This window comes from Electrophorus electricus, chromosome 4 (genome assembly GCF_041902795.1).
Source record: "Electrophorus electricus isolate QZ-2024a chromosome 4, ASM4190279v1, whole genome shotgun sequence".
In the NCBI taxonomy this organism is placed as follows: Eukaryota; Metazoa; Chordata; class Actinopteri; order Gymnotiformes; family Gymnotidae; genus Electrophorus; species Electrophorus electricus.
This window is the reverse complement of record NC_137500.1, coordinates 15,132,924-15,155,164: the sequence shown is the minus strand read 5'-3', so window position 1 is coordinate 15,155,164 and position 22,241 is coordinate 15,132,924. Positions and strand designations below refer to the sequence as shown.

The window sequence follows — 22,241 nt, the reverse complement described above, 5'->3', positions numbered from 1 at the left end:
TTAATCATGCAGTTATAATCAAGTCACCATACATTACAAACTGTTCACAAATTAATCACATATAATAAAGGGCACATTAAAGTCCAGTTCAATTCTCCTCACACTCCCCACTAAGAGGCTTTTATCAGAGGCCCTTCTCTCTAATGACAGAGCTCGATATGCATCCTGTAGCCAGCATTACGGTCACCATTTACATTCCTGTCCTTTGCGCCTGACTATGGCCATGAAATAAGCCTGTCACTGTCTTAAACTTTATGATGAAAAATGGGTAGATGCTTGAATGCTCCAACTATTATTCAGGTAACTTTTAAAGAGCATGTAATTATTTAGATAAGAATAATGTAATTAAATGTTCAAAATCAATTACAAAACAGTTTCACAAAAACAAGGGTTGCACCCAACAATTAAATAGAATTGTGTCAACAACAGAAGAACAGATACAATTGTTCTTTCTATGCAAGCCAACAGGCATATCAGTGGCTGTTTAGTCTGCCTTTTCCCTATTGCAGCCTTTGCAGTTTTTAATGCTATTCCTGAATGTATGAGCAGACCAGAGTTGGGTGTTTGGGGAAAAAGATGAAGCCCAAGACCAAATATGGTGGCTGTGTGAACTTGGTATAACATGTGCAAATGAGTTCAGCCTCATCATTTATTATTGAAGGACAGAGTGACTGCTCTCCAACAGAAACTGGGAGGAAGATGGATTTGCACACCATTGTGCAAAGCCGTTAGGTCAGGAAAGGGAGTGTTTACGGAATGGGCCTTACCGAAAGTCTTCTTATTGTACCTTGGACTGCAGACTTAGTATCACCCCTTCCATTTATAGGCCATCCCAGCAGAGGCAAAACTTCCAAACAACATCTGCCAATGGCGACTAGTAAGTCCTTCTTGGCAAATCACTTGGGAAAACACTTGATGCTTCCCTGGCATCTCTGGCAGCTGCTGCTGTTGCTTGTGACAGTGCCATGCTTCTATGTTCCCCTCTGTTACCTGTACATTCACTGAAGCTGTGTGGGCATCCAATGTTAATTGAATCACAGAAAATACCCAAGAGTGTGTTTATTGCACAAAGTCTTATTTAAGTTGATTAGGTAATATTTTTCCAAAGATATGCATATACATTGACAAATGTTTTCAATGTTCCATATCTGTCCAACATCTTCAACACCATTGATGAAGAAAGTAAAACTTTATTTGGTAGCTCCAAATATAATAGTTCTTTAGTTAATATCATGTGCTATTAAATTTTTTTTTTTAAAGTAAACTTTGGCACAATAGCTACAATGCATCATATAATTATCCCCAATCACCACTGGGAAGTCACCAGAGATGTTTTGCTTGACAAGATGCTTCCAGTTGACTACCTCAGTATCCTAATTCCTATCCAAATAAATATGCTTGACTAAAGGGAAACTGAAGTTAGAAATCTCTTCTTATCAAAGTATACAAATGGATGTAACTGAAGTAGAAACAAGATGAGAAGGTTGCAGGCACAATGTAAATGTTCTGTGACAAATAGAAACTTTCACTCTTTTTGAATTTACTTTACTCTATTACAGTATTTACACTTGCCTAAAATATGGTGTTGAGAAGAAAGGTACAAATTTTTAATAGAACACCAAAAGCATAAATTATGAATGCCAAAAAACAATTCTAGAATATAGCACATTATACTTTGTATTTGTTGGTATATGACACTGTACACTATTCTGATCATATTTGCGAAGTGTTTCCACATAAACATAAACTACATGTCTGGAGTATTTTTACAAATATTTAGTTCAGCAATTTTTTTTAAATTATTTGTTTTCATGGAGAAAAGTCAGATAGTTGATGTACCTCATGACTGTGGGCACAGTGGTTATATGTGGTCCGTCTGCTTATGCTGATGTGACAGGAAGACAATGGAAGGATCCAGTCCAACTGAATTAATTCTGATTATAAATTAAGACCAAGTTATTTATATGCACTTTACTCAGCAATCTGATGAAAATCTCCATTTACATGCTCATTAGAAATAATTAGATCCAAAATTAAGTACACTGTAGAGCACATGACAATGAGCAACACAAGCAGACAAGCAGCAGTAGTCTATGACATAATATGCAACAACCAGAATTGGCAAGCTTGTGTTAATTACTTTAAAATTATGGAAGACTCAGGAAAACATACTTCTTAAAGAAGGAGTGAGCGGTTGATGTCATGTAACATTCTGTGAAATATGTTATTTAGATTTGCACTATAGACTAGTTTCATTTGCTCATATACTTGTCTGAATAGCTCGCTATTGCAAACTTTATACCCCAAGTCTTTTAAAGTTTGAAACTCTGTCTCTTCCTGTAATTGGGTACAGGTATTTACATGGCTATCATTCTGCTATTTAATGGATAATTTACAGGTCTACCCACCTTGTTCAACCGGATATAATTTGTATTCGGAATGGCCTCAATTGGAATAGTCTACTCCGGTTGAGGGTATATATGGTGCCAAATCTACATCACCGAATTTACGTGCCTGTGCATGAGACAAAACACAAGCAGGAAACACAATATCCAAGTTATTAGCAAGTAAAGTGGTGCATAGATTCATCCACCACTTCCGGTAGGCAAAACAGTGTATCACCAACTAGATAATTGCCAAGTATGAACAAAACACTCTTAACAGGCTATCTAGAACTGACCGTAACTATCAGTACACAAATGTACTCGATCCAGAGGAACCCTGAGGACTCCAAGCTCTATTCCTGGCACCAGCACATCACTGCTGCAGTAAGATTCCTTAGAGATTGCCAACACATGATCCAAACTAAATGACTGGGCAGCCCCAGTGTCTCGTAGGATGGTCATTGGTTGTTTGCAATCCCCCGTTAATGAAAACGCTAACACAAAAACACAATTGTTAACTGAAAACACAAATGGTTTAAACCCAGGTTCTATTGTAGCTGAGGTATAAGCATTAACTTTCTTCAATAACAAAAGGAGCATTCTTATGTCTCAAAGCAGGACATGCAGTAATAATGACATGCAGCCTTGTGTGTGTGACAGTAGATGCGTTCCTGTGTTTCTGTAACTGGAGATGTTTTTACCTGGGGAATCTCTGAACTAATAGTAGGTTTAGATATGATGCATCAACCAGGGTTTTCACTGCACGATGTTGAGTGGAACACAGTTTTGTGCATCAGCAACAACTCATCCGCCAACACAGCAGCATCAAGACTACTGTTCATTAAGATAGACTACTTTCTTTTTGGGGAAACAGTTCTTAAATTATTCTAGTAACACAAGCTCCTTAAGATGATCAAGCATTGTCACATGCTGAACACCACTTCTCAAATAAAACAGATTTCACCCTAGCAAACCAAAGTCTGTTTTTTCTGGCAAGTGTCTAAAATTATGTCGATAGGCCTCAGACACCAATTCATAGGCTTTCTATATTCTTGCGCTTTCCCAACAAGTTTGCACTGTAAAAACAATGACCAAAGACCCAGAGTCCAACTAAGTATGGTGGCAGTATGCTTAAATATAGAAAAATAAGTGTCCACTTCATTTTCTCTAAACCAGGAATCAGGCCAACATGTCAGTTGACATTGAAGGCAAAATTGTTGTGGTTAGGCTCACTGAAATAGTAGCTGCATGTGATGAAAAAGGAATAGGTACTGTAGAGCCAGTAAGAGCAAAGAAGCTGGCACTGGTGATAATAGCTTCTGAGGAAGGGGAACAGATTCCCCCAAACTCATGCTCAACCTCTTCAGAGTAATCTCCTATTACCCTTTACCTGCAACCCATGAACTGAGATGAGCTCTGCCTCACATTCCTGTTTCCTGATTTCCAACTATAGCTTCTTCAGCTTTATCTCTACCACAGGATCCACCCCAGGAGATTGGTAGACCCTGGATCTGTGCCTGACCCAGCCATGGAGTTGGTCACAGCCTCTGCTGTTTCTGCGCTCTGGGCCAAGTCAGTCGCAACACCCAGAGATCTGTCTCAGTTTGGCAGGATACCATATGTTACTATCTGGGCTTCCAATATGCTTTTAATCTACCTTTTAGTCAGGCACTAAAACATTAATCAAACTGCTCAATAGTTCGACAAACAGTCAGACATAATTACAAGCAGCAGCAACCACAAAACCAACCCATTCACAGGGAAAAAAAACCCACACAGACAGCCAAAACCCAAAGGAGCAAAAAATAAACAAACATGCAAAAAGGAGAGTACAAGCTCCCAATTCTCTTATGACCCTGTCTAAGTGTTGAGGCTGTGAGAGCAGTAGAATGACGTTGGTATAAATGGTAAATGATGAAGCAAGGAGAGACCACAAAAAGGAGTTAACTGCAGATATATTATACAAGTTCTATTTTATACAACTGGTATGCATTCAGGAGTGATGAAGGCCAACACAACAAAACAGCACTATGAAAGGAAAACACTAATGCTAACTCATCTACTAGAAAATAAAGACATGGTAATACACTAACTCCCTGACCAAAAATACAGATAAACAACCCCAAAACACATGGTAGCCACCCTCTACTACCAGTACATATTTACAAATGTACACCAACAGATAGCCAAAGGGACAAGGTGAGAGCACAAAGCTGATTCAGTAGGTCAAACCAGGTAATACAGCCAAACAGTTCCCCCAAACAAACACAGGGATCATATACACAAGGCAGCAAAGTATCACATGTACAACAGCAAGGGAGGTCAACAAGATTTCTTTCTGTCTTCTTCTGGAGAGGGCCTTTTATAGGACACCTCAGCATACAGTCGTTCTTCAGCAGAGAGGAATGAAGTCTGGAATGGTACTGGAGAAACTGTAATGGACCTGAAATACACACAGCATACACAACAACACACACGCTTAGGACATAGCAATGGATGTATTCTATTTCAATTGAGCAGTTGAGTTGTGTAGCAATTTATATGCAGGCTAATCAATATTGGCTGTAGTAAACTTCTCAGCAAAAATTAAATTAATATTTGTTAAAAGAAAAATATAAAATACAGGGTCAGTGTTATATAGATACAGCTCAGTGTAGCTACAGTAGTAAACAAAGGAATTCTAACTGCCATGCTGTCAAGAGAAATAAAAAAAACGGACATGCATGTCTTCTGCCTGATGACATTGCAGGTTATTCCAAATGAAGGCTTTTAATCAACTGCTTTAATTAACTTCCCTTAACCCAGATCACATGGGAATACAAGGGTACTGCTTAGGGACCCTGTGTAATGGTCTTAACTTGATCCACATTATTTTCTTCAGACTGATTCCTGGATCTTCTAAGAGAGAGCCCATATCCCTCATGGGCTGATCATTGATGTCACAGAAGTGGAGAAATCTTTTGCTTTGGGCTCCCACCTTGCAAAAGGAATCACATCTGCAACTTGGGCAATGCGGCTACTGTGGCTCTAAAACATGCAGGTAGCTGGAAGACCGAGTAACGACATGTGGAGCACAGTGCCAAAAAACTGTTCCAAGTTCTTGCACAGTAAGGTGCCTTGGCAGTGGGTCTGCAGAATTGCACTATAAGCTATATAGATCTTAATCATTAACAATAACTTCAATGAGGTCATCAGAGAGAAATATTGATATGGAGACAGAATTTCTCCAGCTGATGGGGGGCTGTATACCATTCAGTGTGTACTGGAAAGCCAGTGGTGACACGTTTTTTATTGACTGTCATCTTCATCTTCATCCTCACTTATATCTTACTTTATATACATTTTTATATAAACACAAGTTTCCAAAGCCAGTGAAAACACAACAACAATAACTACAGTTTGGTATTTGTATTTTGTATGCTGTCTGATATATGAAATTAAAACCCTATTTTTTCACTTCTGCTCAGACATTTTTGTCCATTCTACTCCCCCTCACTGTCACTACTGTCTCTCAACGTCTTCACTGTCAGATAGGATTTACCAAACATGCTGATCCTGCTCTTTTTTCTTCCATAAAACAATCATATGTGCATTTTTCTATCTAAATGTAAAAGAAAAAACCCCCATATATTTGGAGCTTCTTTTATACACAAATTCATGTGATATGTGATAACATCCAAATGCATTGTCAACAAATATACCCTTGAAAAGTACCCTTTATCTCACAGCATTGCTTTGAGGCAACAAAAAGAAAAACTGAATTTCTAAACAAGCAAAATACAAAAAAAAAAATCATAAAACCAAGCAAAAGGCTTCTCTACACTTTCATACAAACATGTAGTTTTTTTACCTACAGTTAATTTTAGATAAGATTATCAAAGCAAATAACCACACCTTCTTCTCATACCATGTGCTCCTGCAATCATGTGTCAGAAAAGGAAGCCCTGCCTTCAAATGTCTCACACACATTATTGTACTGTTCTTTGATACTTTTTGACCATTTTGTTTGGTTCCAATGTAAAAAAACAAGTACTGGACAAGGGGCTTAATCCTCTATGGCATAGTGTTGCCCTTGGGCAACAAACCACTCTTGTGGCCCTAACAGCCCACCCCCCCTTTCATTTAGTTACATTTTTTTTTAGAATGTCACAAGACATGTCTCTGACCAATAAAATACGGATTTGAAGTGGGTGTAATTTTTTCTAGGGGGGGTGGATCAGTCCTTTCAGGAAGCAAAGCTGCATGGGTTGCAGTGCCTTCAAAGTGTAAAAAAAGAAAACAATTTTTTTTTTTAACATGCTTAAATATAAATACCTTTATACAAAATATATATGCATGTGCATTTATAAAGAAGTATATTTGATTGTTTAAATACCTATTTTATTTTCATCCATATACAAAAACTGTGCTTTTTTGTGTCCTACACAACTTCGAGATATACACAGGAAGAGTTGTACAACCCCCTGAATTACCAGATGTGGGAGCAAGTTATCCTCTGCCTGGCTAAATCTATATCCAAGCACAAGATCTTCTTTGACAATTGGTTCACAAGTGTCCCTCTTGTGCTCACACTGGCTCAACAAGGAATTTACTTTACTGGTACTGTTCATAGAAACAGATTGCCAAGCAGCAACATGATAAGAGATGGAGAGCTAAATAAGTCAGGACAAGGATCTTTTCAAGAAAAAACTGCCATGGTTGAAGAAACCAACCTATATATGGAAGTAGAGTGAAGTGGCATGACAACCACTCAGTGACCCTGCTAAGTAACTATACTGGAGCACACCCAGTCACTGAAGTTGAGAGGTGGGACAGCAAGCAAAAGTCGATGATCAATGTCCCCTGCCCTGCTGTGCCCAAGGAGTATAATAAGAATATGGACATGGTGGATTTGCTGGACTCTCTGATCGCACTGTACCATATCAAAATCAGGTCCAAAAAGTGGTACCACCGGCTGGTGTTCCACTTCCTGGATACAATAACTGTGACTGCCTGGCTCTTATACAGAAGAGACTGTAGTGCCATTGGCATGGAAAAAAAGGAAGAACAAATGAGGCTCTACACATTTAAATCTTACATCACTAAAGGAATTTGCAAAAGTGGAAAAGTCTTGAGCAGAGGGCCTGCCGCAACCATTTCAGTCCCTTATGTGTGCCTGGATGCCACAGTACACTAGACAGTTATGTCTGAGAAGAAGAGAGATGCAAGGTACCAGAATGCAAAGGCACACCAAAAACCAAGTGCCAGAAATGTGCTGTCCACCTCTGTTTCACAACCACGGGTAACTGCTTCCTGACAGAATAATCTAATCAAAGTTAGCTACATCAAAAGGAGAAACACCATGTGCTTCTGTGACCATGTGTCAGAAGAGGAAGCCCTGCCTTCAAATTATGATTGATAGCGACTCACACACATAATTGGACTGTTCTTTGTTACTTTTTTCACCATTCTGATTGATTGCAATCTTAAAATAAATGTACTGGACAAGGGGCTTAAGAAAACTTTCAACGCAATGCAGTAAGTTTAAAATTCTGTGGATACATTTCTTTTTAAAGTGGATGATTAACAATACCCAGAATATCCTTTAAGAGTAAGCCAAAAAAGTGCTAGCAGCTCTATAAATATATTTTTAATATTAAAACTGCTGTAAACAGTTCACTTTATGAACACTTCACCTACACTTAGAAAAAAATTTAATGTGCTACTAGAAAGGAAACAGTTATACAGACTTAGATGATGCTCTATGCACGGGGTTAAGAAACCTTAAAGGCTAAGCACCACCTAATGGACTTCCCTGAAGATTTCACCTTATCTTAGCTATTCAAAAATGTATATGTGACATATAAAAATAAAAAATAACATAAAATAAAATGTTCCTGTCCTTAAAATGATGAATTCAAGTAAATTGACGGAAAAACCCGAAGTCGCTCCGGAAATTCCAGAAAGTTGCTGAGTGACATTACTCGTGGACAACACCGTTATGATTGACTTGAACTGCAAATTTTCCAGTCCCATTTTCCAGAATTTGATGAATCTGAAGTGACAGTGGGTGTGACGGTATATCATAACAGTGAAATGCAATAATTTAAATTTGAACCAGAGAAAGAAGAGAGCCAGAGAGCAACCAATAACCTGACCTAGTAGTCAGAACTGAGAATTCCGACTGGTAAAAAACCTTTGTTAGCCATTATACTTAAAACTGATGCTAAAAGTTAAAAAGGTACTGCTAAAAGTAATCTTGTCTATTAACAATTATTTACAGCAGGGGCGTTTGATTAGCTAGCTAGCTACTGGTTATACTTCTCGCTTTAATAGTTTGTCATCTAACTAGCTAGTTAGCAGTGCTCCCTTTTGCTAATAACCAATATCTTAGCTAGGTTAAGCCAGCTAACGCGTTTTCTTTAGTAGACCACTAATATGTGTTTTTGGTAGGTTAACCTATACACGTGTCTAGCCTTAAAATGTGTGTATTATCATTACCTTCCCTTCTGCGTGGCTGACTTCAGTGAATTTCTAGTGCTAACTTCGTACCTTGAAAAAAAAAATGAAATAAACTGACAAAGTATTAACCATCCAAGTGTTTGTAGAGATGATAGATCATTATGGGAAACATAGTTAGCTAGCTAACGAAATAATGAACATTAGAGGCTTTGCACTGAGCTATTAATTTCTAGTGCTAACTCCGTACGTTACCTAGTTAAATGCAAATGTTCAGTTATCGTTACTGTTGTGAAAGTGATCCAAGTCGAATTCAGTCATAAGATACTCCGTAATGTAACTAACGCTACGTGGAGTAGTTTGTGCCACAAAGCTTAGCCAGTCAGTTAGCTAGCTACTAACCTAGCAGGATAGCAAGACTAGTGAATGTTAGCTAATGTCAACTAAAATGGGATAAGTAATTGCACTTACCCTGTTTACATCCATGCACACAGAGGCTATTGAACACCTATCTTTAGTTTCTTTACATGCCCATATTGCCCTGCTTTCCATATCCCATAGTCATAAAAGAGCACTACGGATAACGGAGAAAACGGGTGGTCCTTTCCCATGTTCCCATGTTTAAAGTTGACAAACTTTGTCCATTTTTTGGATATTTTGGTATCTTTGAGCTATTTGTGCAGGGGGATCCCAATGTACATAGAATTATTGTAGCGCCTACAATTCAACTTCTTGAGTTGTAAAAATGTTTTCTAACTATCGATAATAACAAGATAGAAACTCAGCTTTCTTTGTGTTTATGTGTTTGACACTTTCATATTAGCTACTGCTTAGCCTTTAAAGACAAAATATCGATGGCAAACAACTTTATTCAGACATGGTTACAGACATAGTTTCTAGATGAGTTTCAACATGAGTTTTCATCAAGGAGAGTATCAATACAACCTCAACAAAGGTGTGATAAATAAGACACGATTTGTCACATGATTTAGTAGTATTTCCAAAAAATTCACAATTGTAACTTCAAATTAATAATATATCGGAACCCTACAAATAAAAGATACAAAAAGAGAATATGAAAACAGCCACCATTAATACCCCATTGTTTTTCAAATTGACAAAATTGCACACCAAATTTCTGTATTCAACCCAATCTAATCATATCATCTATATGGTCTAAAATGGTCTGCTTAATCCAGGTTAAATTGTGGCTTTAAATATATAAATTCAATAAGTGTCCCGTTGGTTATGTTTCACTTCTGTATTACCTTTCCTGTATGTGCCTAGAATATGATCAATACCTAATACAGTGCTCAAAAAATGAAGGGAACACTTAATCATCACAGTATAACACCAAATCAGTTAAACTTTGTGGACATCAGTCTGTCCAGTTAGGAAGCATATGTGACTGAATCATTTTCACCTGCTTTAGTGCAAATGAAAGTGAAAACAGGATCACTGGAGTAGCAACAGCATGACAAACCCACAAAAGGGAGTAGTTTTACAGATGGTGCCCACAGACAATTACTCTCTCCTAACCAACCTGACTGAGTCTTCTCTACAGTATTTTAGTTTTGCATTTTGCTGGTGTCTTTGTCATTAATGGTAGCATAATGGTGTCTCCCAACAGAGTCTCAAGAGTATGGAGGAGATACCAGGACATGGGCCATTACATGAGGAGAACTGGACAGAGGGGCAGCAGCCCAGCAGCAGGACTGGTATCTGATCCTTTGTGTGAGGAGGAGCACTGCTAGAGCCCTACTAAATGACCTCCAGTGGGCTACTGGTGTACATGTTTCTGACCAAACTGTCAGAAACAAACTCCACAAAGGTGGCATGAGATGTGAAAGAGCCTAGACATGCCATGTTGAAGGCTATGCTGCCTGCAACATCATCTAGCATGACCAGTTTGGTAGAGGGGCAGTAATGGCCTGGGGAGGCATATCCTTGGAGGGTCACACAAACCTCCACATGATAGCCTAAAGTACCCTGACTACAATTATGTACCTGGATGAAATCCTCAGGGCCATTGTCAGACCTAATGCAGTAGGGTGGTGCAGGACAATTCCTGGCCTCATATGACCAGAGTATGTAGGCAGTTCCTGGATGATGAAGGCATCAGACCTGAATCCAACTGAGAACCTATGGGGTGTTATGTAGCAATGCATTGGTGCCACCAAGTAGCATCACAGGAACTCAATGATGCCTTGATCCAGGACTGGGAGAAGATCGCCCAGGACACCATCCGCTATCTCTCAGGAGCAAGCACAGACATTGCTGGGAGTGCATACAGGCATGTGGGGGACATACACACTTATGAGTCATGTTATGAGTTGTCATGATGAAATTCACACAAATTGGATCAGCCTGTGACTTTTTACTTTGCTTTTTAGGGTGACTTTGAATCTTGCAATCATTACTTATTGATTATTTGAATCTTTTGTTCATTGAAATTCAATTTAAGTGACTTAAGTGTTCACTTAATTTTTTGAGCAGTGTATAATGTCAGAGGGAGCTTGTGCCAAAAGAAAATGAACACAAATAAACAAAACTGCTAATTTGTCCCGCAAGACTAACTTCCCTAAAAAAATCTCAAGACAAACATAAAAATATCTTACCTGAGCTCCCTCTTCATAGCGAGAGTTAAAACAAGGAAAAGAAACCAAAAGGGTCAGAAATGTAACACTAACTCTGACCTCTTCTTTTGCTTTCAATGTTCAAGCATGGTATAGAGGTCTAATTTCTCTTAAAGGAAGACCAACAAGTAGCGAGTTGCAGTAGTCTAGCTTTAAGATCAGAAGAGACCGCACAAGCACCTGGGTAGCTACCTGCAAGAGAAAGGGTGGAATCCTTTGTATGTTACAAAAGAGAAATCTGCAAGACCAGGTTAGATTTGAGAAATGAGTTGGGAACGACAACTGGTTGTCCAAAGTTAACATTAGCTAAACGAATAGATAACCTTACATGAAGCACCTTAGGCATAGCTAGCATATTCAGTTCTTAAAGATAATGAGATATTTAATAATCACTATTATTTTTCTATTAGTTTATTACAGGACAATGTTCACATTATTTAATTTAATGTACTTAAAGGGTTGTGTACTTACTTTTGAACATCAAAAAGCCATCTTGTTTTAACACACCGGTGTTGTTCCGTTCATGCAGTTAATGTTAAACCACCAATTCTTTGTTTGATTATCTACTTAGCTTTTAGCCCAAAAATAAAATGATTTTGTCAGGGCAATGCCAATGACAGCTGCTATCACTCCAACTGACTATGTGCTCTTTAGTTTAATGTTTAGGTGATTAAACTAAGTGTGTTATTTTATTAATCAGTTCTGTTAGGGTTTATTGGCATTACTTGTGTCCATTTTTAAGTTTAGGTGTCAAAAGTGGGATAGTGCTGTCAAGCTGGAGGCAAATGATGACTGCATCAAAAACTCAAGAGCAGAGGAAAATGCAGCCTAGGGAGTACAGTGTGCTACACCTGCCCCTTGCCTGGCAGGTCCAGCCAGCTGAGAACAGGTGGCTAGCAGGGAAGGTGGGGAGGAGTTTAGCAAAACCTGGCCAGTGTCCACCAAGAGAGGGCAGTTGGCAATGGCAGAGACACCTCTGCCTACCACAGTATAATGGTGAGGGCACTTGGGAGGCATACTCTGCACAGTTGCGATTAGCTGCTCAACACTGTGGCAGGACAGCGGCAGTTACTATGACACAAGTGTGTCTTGGGAAAGCACTCCAGGTACACATGAACTTGCTGATGGAGCAGCATGATGGCCTTGTGGCATTAACCACAGCCCTCTGGCAACATTTCAGGCAGCTAGCCAGCAGGTGGCTACTCCTGATGAGATGGAGGCTGCAAAGAGAGCAGATAGGTATGTTGGCCACAGAACTTAACAAAATGGTGTGACAGGAATATCTGGCTTTTGAGAAGCCTGCACAGGAAGAGTTAGCATTAGAACACTTCTTGAATGCTAGGTGCCGGAATAGCTGAGATGACATGTGCAACCAGCCAGCCTTCAAACAGCTACTGCTGAGACAGAGGGAGAGAGCAGAACTCATCTTTGGCACTGAGGGGGGGGAGCTATGTGGAGTCTGTCCTGGTCCAGAGAGAAAGAGAGGTGGGAAGAGCATGGCTAAGGTTCTCCTAGTAGCTGTAATTAGTTTAATGTTTAGGTTGTTAAACTGTTATTTTAAGAAGGTATTATTTTATTACTGTCATTGTGGTGTTTTCTGTTAGTTATCCCCTTTGATTTTTCCACCTTTGAGTCAGTAATTTTCTTGTTGCCTACCATTGTCATTAAAACACCTTTTGAGTATTTGACAAGCAAAATGGCATCTCATGCATATTCTTTTTCGCTAGTGCTACAATATTGTTATAAGATGCACAGAAACCCATAGCTTTTGCTCACAGCTTTATTCAACATGCCATTAACAAGTTTTTAATAATGCCTTTAATATACATGTTGTCTTTCAATGTAGGATGATGTGGCTTCAACTGCCAAAAAGTGAACAAAATTAAATAGCATTGCTTGATGGTTACTTACAGGTTGTGGTCAGCGTTGTGATGGCAATAAATTTGCCGCATAATATTGTCAAAGTTTAGAAACTGTCAAAAGTGAAATGTGCAGAGCAAACTAACAAGTTGTTCAGGATTCTGTTAAATTTGAACATTAACCATGCCCGTTGCTCCATTGTCATAGTTTTGTTCTTTGCAATACCTGCAGAACTATTGAAGTTTTGGCTGTGCAGGTCCATGAATGTGGGCTGGTGTATATATATTTTAGGGCCATAACAGTCCAGACTGTTATGTAATAGTCTAGAATTTTTTGAATTTATCTGTTTTTCTAGCATGCATTGGTTATATGGGATTTACATTTGAAGACGTTAACAACAGAGTTTAAAGTTTATAGTACGTTGGTTCCATGTACCGAACTCTCCTTATTCAACTATGCCAAGGTAAATGCAGTTTTCCATTCTATGGCACATTTAAGATCTTGAGCTACTGCATTCAGCACTAACTGAAGTTAGTTTAGGCTCTTACTTGAACTTCCCCTTAGCAATACGTTACAGTAGACTAATTTAAGCCAAGTTTTGTTTTTGTTTTTTTCCAGTTGTGCCTGGTGCAACAGAAAGGCACATTTAGCACAACATTTAGCATTCATTCAGACAGTTTGTTTCTAGCAGCTTGTTTCTAGCAGCTTTTCCAAGTAGAAGGACCTCTGTTTTGTCTGGGTTTTAGTAGGAGGAAGTTATCTGGCATTCATGCTTTTATGTCCTTTATAGGCTTCCATTCAATTAAGTTGATGCTTATCCTTTGGATATCCCTAGTTTATATATACAAATGAATGTCAACAGCATAGCAATAGATAATAATGCCAAGTTTTCAAATGGCACTACCCAGATGTAGTATGTATAGAGTAAAGAGCACAGCATAGAACCTTGACCAAGCACAGAAATGTGAGGGACACTGTATTTTAGGAATCCATGTATACATTTACAAACTGATATAGATTAGTCAGGTAGGATCTGAACCAAGAAGGGGCTTCTTTTTTTTTTAGAAGCCAACAAGGTTTTCTAGTCAAATGTTACACTTATCTTAAGCAGGACCAGAAAATAAGAGGAAAATAAAAGATCCTTTGTTATCTTCACTGCAGCTATTACTGTAATGTGATACAAACTGAAATCTTGAATGATTTTTTTTAAATGAATGTGATTCTTATGCAAATGCAAGCTTAACTGTTATACCACATGTTTCTTCAAATTCTTAGGTGTACATGGAAGATTTTTAATTGGTCTATAATTTGACAGCTCATAGGATTCAAGATTAGATTTTTTATAACAGTCTTCTACCTTAAGATTTTTTGGTATATAGACTTATGGCGTTTACTAATGTTAAATGTGGCTTTATTTCTGGCATATGTACTTAAGTAACATCATAGGAATGGGATCCAGATGGCATGTAGAATGTTTAGAGGAGGATACCTTTCTAAAGTAGAGTAAAATATTCCAGCCTCTCTGCTACAGAGCTATACTAGGCTCCGTTTGTACATCAGTTGTGTAAGGGAGCAGGTTTGTGGCGGTTTAGCAGGTGTAGCGGGAAATTCATGTCATGAACACATACTAAGAGACTTGCATGAGGAAATGGTGTGTTTATTTATAAGGTGTGGGTTAGAGAGTAGTGAAGAGGAAGTGGCGGGACCGGGAAAATGCTTGTGTGGGAAACCTTCTTTGAATGTCGTACGAAGGCGGTACTTGAACGCTGCGGGGAAGTAGAATGTAGAACTTTCCGTAGCTCAGTGGCAGGCGGGAGCTTCCTGAGGCCAGTGTGGACCAGAAAGGAACGAGCAGTTTCAGTCTGATGTGCGTCCGGCGTCGCCCGCCCAGTCTTAGTCGCAAGATGCTCTTATTCCCTTGTATCTCCAGTAGCTAATATAATGGCTAATATAATCATCACCTTCCAGCCGGAAATGATGTAGTCTGTGCGTTTGTTTTAGTCTCACTTTGTGTAGGAGTGGCGCTACAGGGGTGGCATTCATCCTCCACGAAGCACGACATCACACTGGCTTTTAAAAATATGTCTAAAAGTTAAAAATGTATTATTGAAAAGGTCCATGAAATTATTACTGCTGCACAGTGCTTGTACCTGAGATTCTGTAGCAGACTAAAATTTAGATATTTCAGATATTGTGTATTGTATATTTTAGATATTGTTTATTGTGTAATCTGGGATTATTCTTGCTGTTTTCAATCAAAGATTAAAGTTATAAAAGGCTTCCTTCCAAACATACCAGAATAATTTATTTTCAATGGTTTTCTTTAGCGTACAAGTATAGTCAGGAAGTATTATACTTCTTAGTGGTGCCACATCTAAATTAGACCAAAGACATCTTAGTATTCTGCAATATTATCAAATTTGGTGGAATTAATTAGAGAGCTAAAAGCATTTGATAAATTTGGAAGATTTACTAGCTTTACAAGTGGAGGATGCTGTGGTATGCTTGGCACTATAGTGAGATGATGACATAGAGAGGACATATTATGACTAAGATTAAGTGTAAATAACACTAGTAATGATCAGATATTACTGTAGTCTGAGGGAGAACAGCTGGGTCCAAAGTCAAAATTAAGTCAAAAGTATCATTCGCATAGTGAGCAGGCCGCATTACATTTTATGTGAAACCAAGAGTCTAGGATAGATACAACTAATTTTCTCAATGGAGCCTGTCTACATCATAATGAATATCAGAGTCTTCTAGAATTATTTTATTTATAGAAATGAACAAGAAGTTAGAAATTAGCAACAAATGCCTGTTGGAACTTAAAGTAAGGCTCTTGTGGCTAATAGATAGTAATTAGTGACTATAACTAAGAAGCTTTATCATTTGTAGATAAATCAAAGGAAGCACATTTGTAACCTGTTTTCTGATTTATGCCTAGGACATTGTTATAAATAACTGCAATGCCTCCATCTTGGCCATTTAAATGAGGGCTGTGTGTTTTATTGTACCCTATAAATCCTAATTTAAAGCCAAGTATTTTTCAGGTCTAACCACCATTTCTGTAAACACAGGGCATCAAAGTTCTAAACAGTAATCCTACAGTTTTCTGAGCACAACCTGAACATTGAGCAGTTTACTTACCAGTGATCTGCGGTAGTTTTTGTTGCAGCATTGTATTGTGATGAAGCCAGAGCATATTACTGTAGCAGACAGTGAGTCTTGTGTTTTTACCAAGTTAATACATAACTTGTTCCTCCAAAAGGATTCTCAATTCTGTTTTATATTCTTCACTTCAATCTCATAATTATTTAATTTCAAATGCTCTCTAAATCCCAAACACCCACAAACTACTGCTGTCCAGTTACCTTTGGACACCTAGTTACTCATATGTACTGGGAAGTAGCCACTGAAATTGAATAATATATAGTACACTATAGGTTGTATGCTGACTACTATATAAATGTTGCTTTTTATTGCAATATTAAGCAGCACATATGCCTTTGTTATCCAAATGCTTATACTGGCTAATGCTGTTTTAAAAGCTTACCACAGTGTAATTTTAATTGCACAAGTTTTCTCTTTTATTTTTATGTTTAATTGATAAATCTGATCCTTGTTCCTTCAGGTAAAACATGTCACCAAGTGACCTGACACACAGATGGGGGACCGACAGTCACAGGGAGCTAGGCTGAATCTCATTATAGTTGTATTCTTGCCTCAACATATTGCTTTGTTTGTCAGACTCAAGATGATATTACCATTTAGGAAGAAAGAGACCTGCAGATAATATTTTTTTAATGTCAGCATGATATTCCATCATGCCATATACTCTCGCTGCTTTACTAGAAACATATTGTAGGTGTACCCAGTTCATACCACATGTATTTGTGTTAGCCATCGTCTAGCTTTTCATCATGTGAGGATGGTGCACCACCCAAATAATATCCAGCGAGATCTGTAGTTAAAAACTGACCAGTGATGAAGAGAATAGAGGGCTGTCTATCACCAATGCACCTATTTTTTTAAATGCACCTATTTTTTTACGGAGTGGGTGAACTGAATTTGACCACAGGATGGCGCCATGTATACAAATTTGTGCCTGGAGAGGTCCATACCCTGTTATGCTTACCTAAAGGAAAGGTTAGGATAAAATCCATTTATGCTTCATAAGAAAATTATATGGTATTTAAAAATCTTCATAATCTTTTAAACACTTTTAATAGACATGTAACAGATTATGCATTAATTATAATCATAAAGACATACATTTTGGCACCATTGTTAAGATGACATGGTTATCATTGTATCTTAATGGATTTTTTAAAACTATACCTATCACCTTTAACTATAACTTCAATTATGTATAAGGCGTTAGTCTTCTGCCTACCATATGGATTATGATGACAAATCAAAGCATTTTTACTAGATAATGAGGATGATGATGATGATGATGATGATAATGATTATTATTACTATTATTATTAGTAGTAGTATATTGTAATTATTATTCATGTTATTGTTGTTGCTTGATCATAATATTAACTGATCAAAAATCGGGGGTGATGAGTGGTCTTATTATCTAAGAGGAGGGATGTGAAACTACGGGGTGTAATATATATAGCCAGAAGTTAAACTTGATCCGAGTGAAGGCAATGTGTGGTGTAACGCTCTGGAGAATGGGGCGTTCGCACGCAAGTATTTAGCCTCCGACTGAGCAGATTATAATTATGAGATTTTTGACTCCAATAGCAATGTGCCACTAGTTTAAAGTTCTCGTTTCTCCCTGCGTCAAATTCAGAGTTGCTTGGTTGGTTGGTTGGTTTTCTTTCTAGTACGCTTACTTTAGCCTACATATTAGTCGTGCGAACATCAAGTGGAATTTATTCGTGTTCAGTCTGCACGTTTGTGCTGTCCTAGGACGTCTGGATAAAACGAATGTTCGGACGGAGATCGTCATCTCAACACAATAATGCAACTCTGACCGATCTGATGCGATCAGACTATGCTGATTTCGCAGCCGAAAACTGGCCGAGTGTTGGTCGACCAGATGGATTAGGCGACGGAGCGCCCCGCTGAAAGCCAAGGAGCGCACGTGAGCGGCGCAGCAGGTATGAATTAGCCTCATGCACCTGAGCTCTAACATCATCAGAAATTGCCAGGATACATATAACTTGGCAAAGTTTAGGAATGTTAATCCCTAATTTAAATCCAGTATCATTGTTAGCGATTAGTTGTAGGCGTTTACCTTCAGCTTTGCTCACAGGCACAAGAAAGATTGTTGTATCTTCAAGGGAATGAGCCTAGACATTTTTGGTGTTGGATTTAAAGCTACTTATGATTAAACTACGACCAAACCTCTTAGAATGGTTTCCAGAATCCTTAAATATTGTAACTTGGTGTGTTGATCTGGTTCCTCAAAATGCTACAAATCCCAAATACACCCAGAGTCAGAACAGTTCCTTTGCGTTTAAATAGCTGCCTCCAGAAATCGTTAAGATCCCATACTCAATCGTGTATTACGACTTACCACACTCAAACTGTTTTTCTGTTGTTTGTGGAAGTGAAATTTGACATTTAACACTTTTATTACTTTGGAAGTTAAAAATAAACACAAACACACAAGGAGATGTATGTTTAATTGGGCATACAGTACATACTCTGTAAATACTCAGATGAGTATATAATGTTATCTGAAGCTATAAAAAGCTCTATTAATGTAATTTGTTGCATTAACATATGTCCTGTTTTTTAAGAGCTGAGCTGTTTTGACCAATTGACCAACAGTTGTTTTGATTGACCTTCCCTTAATTTAGATGTAGAACTGTAGTAATTAATTACTGCAAGGTTCCCAGTTAAATCAATAGTTAGGACACAAAATCTAAAAAATATTTACTGTTTGTAACTAAAATATAAACATGTAAACTGCATTTCATGCCCAGATGAAACAGGAGTGGCAGGTGATTCTAAAAACTAACTTTCTGGGGCCCATTTCCTAGAAGCATCATAGTCTTAAAATCACCTTAAATAAGAGAGTGTTCAGTGTAACACTCATTCTACCATTTAATTATGGTCTTTATGTTATGATGTTTTCAGGAAGTGTATCATTGGTAAATAAATGCCCACAGCAGAGCTTCATTGGACATGGAGCACACGACACTTCCAAGGCAGCATGCATTTGCATAGTAGACACTGTGCACTGTGTACCATGCATAGTAGACACTGTACTGTAAATGCAGTGGTGCAGTTGTAGCGTTGGAATAGTCAGAATCTAATTTACAGCCAAATCTACTAGTATAATTGTTTTACAAATCTTTTCTTCCATTACATAACATGCTGCCCCAGACCAATATGTTTTCTGGACATGTAATATCACGGTGTTTTATGCCTATTGCAGACACTGTTTATAATATATCCTTTAAACAGAACTATTACTAGTAGGCCAATACCGTTCAGAGATGATAGAATGTTTCACCTTTTTCTTTAGCTGGGTTTACATTTGTTGACAACAAAAACATTTTATACAAACAACTCTGTATATCTTTTGTGCACAGTTGCTCTGTGAAATTGACCAGTTTCATAGTATAAAGCTATCTGCCTTTGGACTAGCCCTTCAGGCCTTCATTGTGCAGCCTGGTGACTTTTAAAAAACACGCACACTTATGTAGTACTGTCTGGTGGCTGTACCTGGTGTCTTTCCAAACAAGTAGTCATAGATGTCAGATGCAGCCAGAGATCAAACATAATTAGGCTCCCAATTAGTTGGCAACATGATTAAAACCATTCACACTGCAGTTTACTACCTTGTGCTAGTCAGTGAAGTTTGCATAGAATGCTGTTTTATTGTGCGCTTTAGTGGAGCCCCATGTGAGAAGATAATGGTAAACCTCACCACGTCTGTAGTTATTTGTTTAGCTAGAAGACTGCATAATTTCACCATGCCCCTCCCTGTTTTCAGCTTCCATTGCAGTGATATCACTATCCATCCAAATAATACAGCTGCTTATAACTTAGCTGGCTGTAACTCAGCTGTCCGAAAGATGTACATGAATTTTGATTGGTGCAAAGTTTACCTCTATATATGCATAGATAATATTATCTATGCATATATATATATATATATATATATATATATATATATATATATATATATATATCACCATGTAAATCAGAAGTAAACATGTTAATATGAAATAAAAATTCTGCAAATAATATGTTTCTTCATCAACATAAACCTAAGATAAGTGCAGCTATTGCTTATGATGTTGTCTTTAGTTTAAACAGCAAGATGGTACTGAGTAACTACACTGCTCTCAGCTCGGTAACCATGGCTAAGAGCTGAATGGTCGTACCAATGAGCATGTAATACATCTGACAATGTCTGAAAACCTCTACCTGGTACATGAGGACAGGACACTCTAATTACAGTGCATCAGTGTTTCTCAATCTGGTATAGAGGGTGGATTACAGGAGCTGTCATTATGAAGCTGTTTTAACACATTAGGTATTTCCTGCTTCACCCCAGGCAAAGGATTGTCAATAGCTTAAGAAGAATTTGCACTTGACGTTCTGATTTCTCGGCTCTTTGGTATTCTTTATTTTGAAGGGACCAGTGAAGATTTGTTGGTTTTGCACTAATTATGCTGTCAATGCTAGTGTAACCTCAGGGTTTAAGGAGAACGAATGTCTACCCTCATTTGAGTTGTCATTTAGTCTAATGTATGATCATTTACACTGGAATGATCCACATAAATCAATGCAGTTGTTTTCTTTAAACATTTGAGGTAAAATTAACAAATTGGTCAATTTTTAAAATATTTTAAAAAGGAGGGTGCTAAATGTTGAATTTAGATGAAGATTCACAAAATGCCAGGAAATAGAACCACTGCTTTTTTCACCTCCCTTAATCACAGGGTCACAGGGGAACTAGTTCAACAGTTCATTCATCAAAGGCCAAAGAAGACCAAAGTAAATACTCCAGGCAATGCAAAATGCTATTGTTTTTCTTCCTCTAATTCCCATTCTCTTGCACATTAAGAATTCCTGCAGCGCAGTGATATTGGACTATTTTAATTCAGATATTATGCTGGGGCCTCAAAACCCAAGGACTACCGAGGCTCTTTTATTTCCCCTTACAACTATGTCGCACTGGTGTTCTTTAGTCTTTAACACTCCTGATGATATTCACTGTCGGAATGATGAAGTGAATGGTGCATGCTGGCATTAAGCTTGGGCATGCTGCAGCAGTAGGGACATAATGAATAGTATGAGACAGCCTTAACTTGCTTCCACTGGGCAGTGCAGCCAATTATCCACCAATGCTTGTCTTATTCTTCATGTGTGGCACAGAGAATCACTCTAGTCCTGCCTTAGGTATCAGCTCTCAGTTTAATGAAGACCCATATTAATCAGAAAGCAGGGGGTTTTGCTTTGGGGTAAAGATGTGGTGGAGAGAACATCGATTGTTTGACCCTATACACCTGATCAAAATCATAAAGTTTCTGTGGGTGCACTGGAATTGTGTTAACTAAACATTTCTGGGTTTGGTTATATTGGTGCATTACATTACAACAGTCTATGCTGGAGGACACCAACTGGACTCCAGCACAAAATTTAATGAGAAACTCTATATCAACATTTTCCATTTCCTCTACATTTTGACAGGCACCAGAGATGCTCTGCACAAGTGTGGTCCTTCATATTTTAACATATATTTTCATGTATTATGCAAATTCGTGACTGGGTAGATGGGTTTTAGATCACAATGGAAAAAAAGAAAGAAAAAATAAAACAAATCATGCACATTCTCCATCAACCATCTAAGTTGGAGCTGTTATAGTACCTTTCGTGTCGTTGACAAAACCACTGCCATTAGTTTTGCCGTGCTCTGCTACATTTCCATATCCCTCCACACAGTGCC

At 38.1% G+C, this 22,241-nt stretch overlaps 1 protein-coding gene and 1 long non-coding RNA gene across 2 annotated transcripts in view; one reads left to right on the top strand and one right to left on the bottom strand.

Annotated features, from left to right (window-relative positions):
* Nucleotides 1–4,322: 4,322 nt before the first annotated feature.
* Nucleotides 4,323–9,601, bottom strand: LOC113585502 (uncharacterized). The gene is made up of 3 exons (XR_014123223.1): nt 9,294–9,601; nt 8,865–8,915; nt 4,323–4,827 (listed from the first exon to the last, which is right to left on the bottom strand). It is a non-coding gene; the product is annotated as an uncharacterized LOC113585502 (long non-coding RNA).
* An 8,366-nt stretch (nt 9,602–17,967) lies between these two features.
* LOC113585496 (chemokine-like protein TAFA-2) overlaps nt 17,968–22,241 on the top strand; it is a 30,524-nt gene continuing 26,250 nt past the window's right edge. Inside the window, exon 1 of the mRNA XM_027023012.3 lies at nt 17,968–18,432. The gene's annotated coding sequence lies outside the window, so the exon portion shown is untranslated. The remainder of the gene's footprint in view (nt 18,433–22,241) is intronic.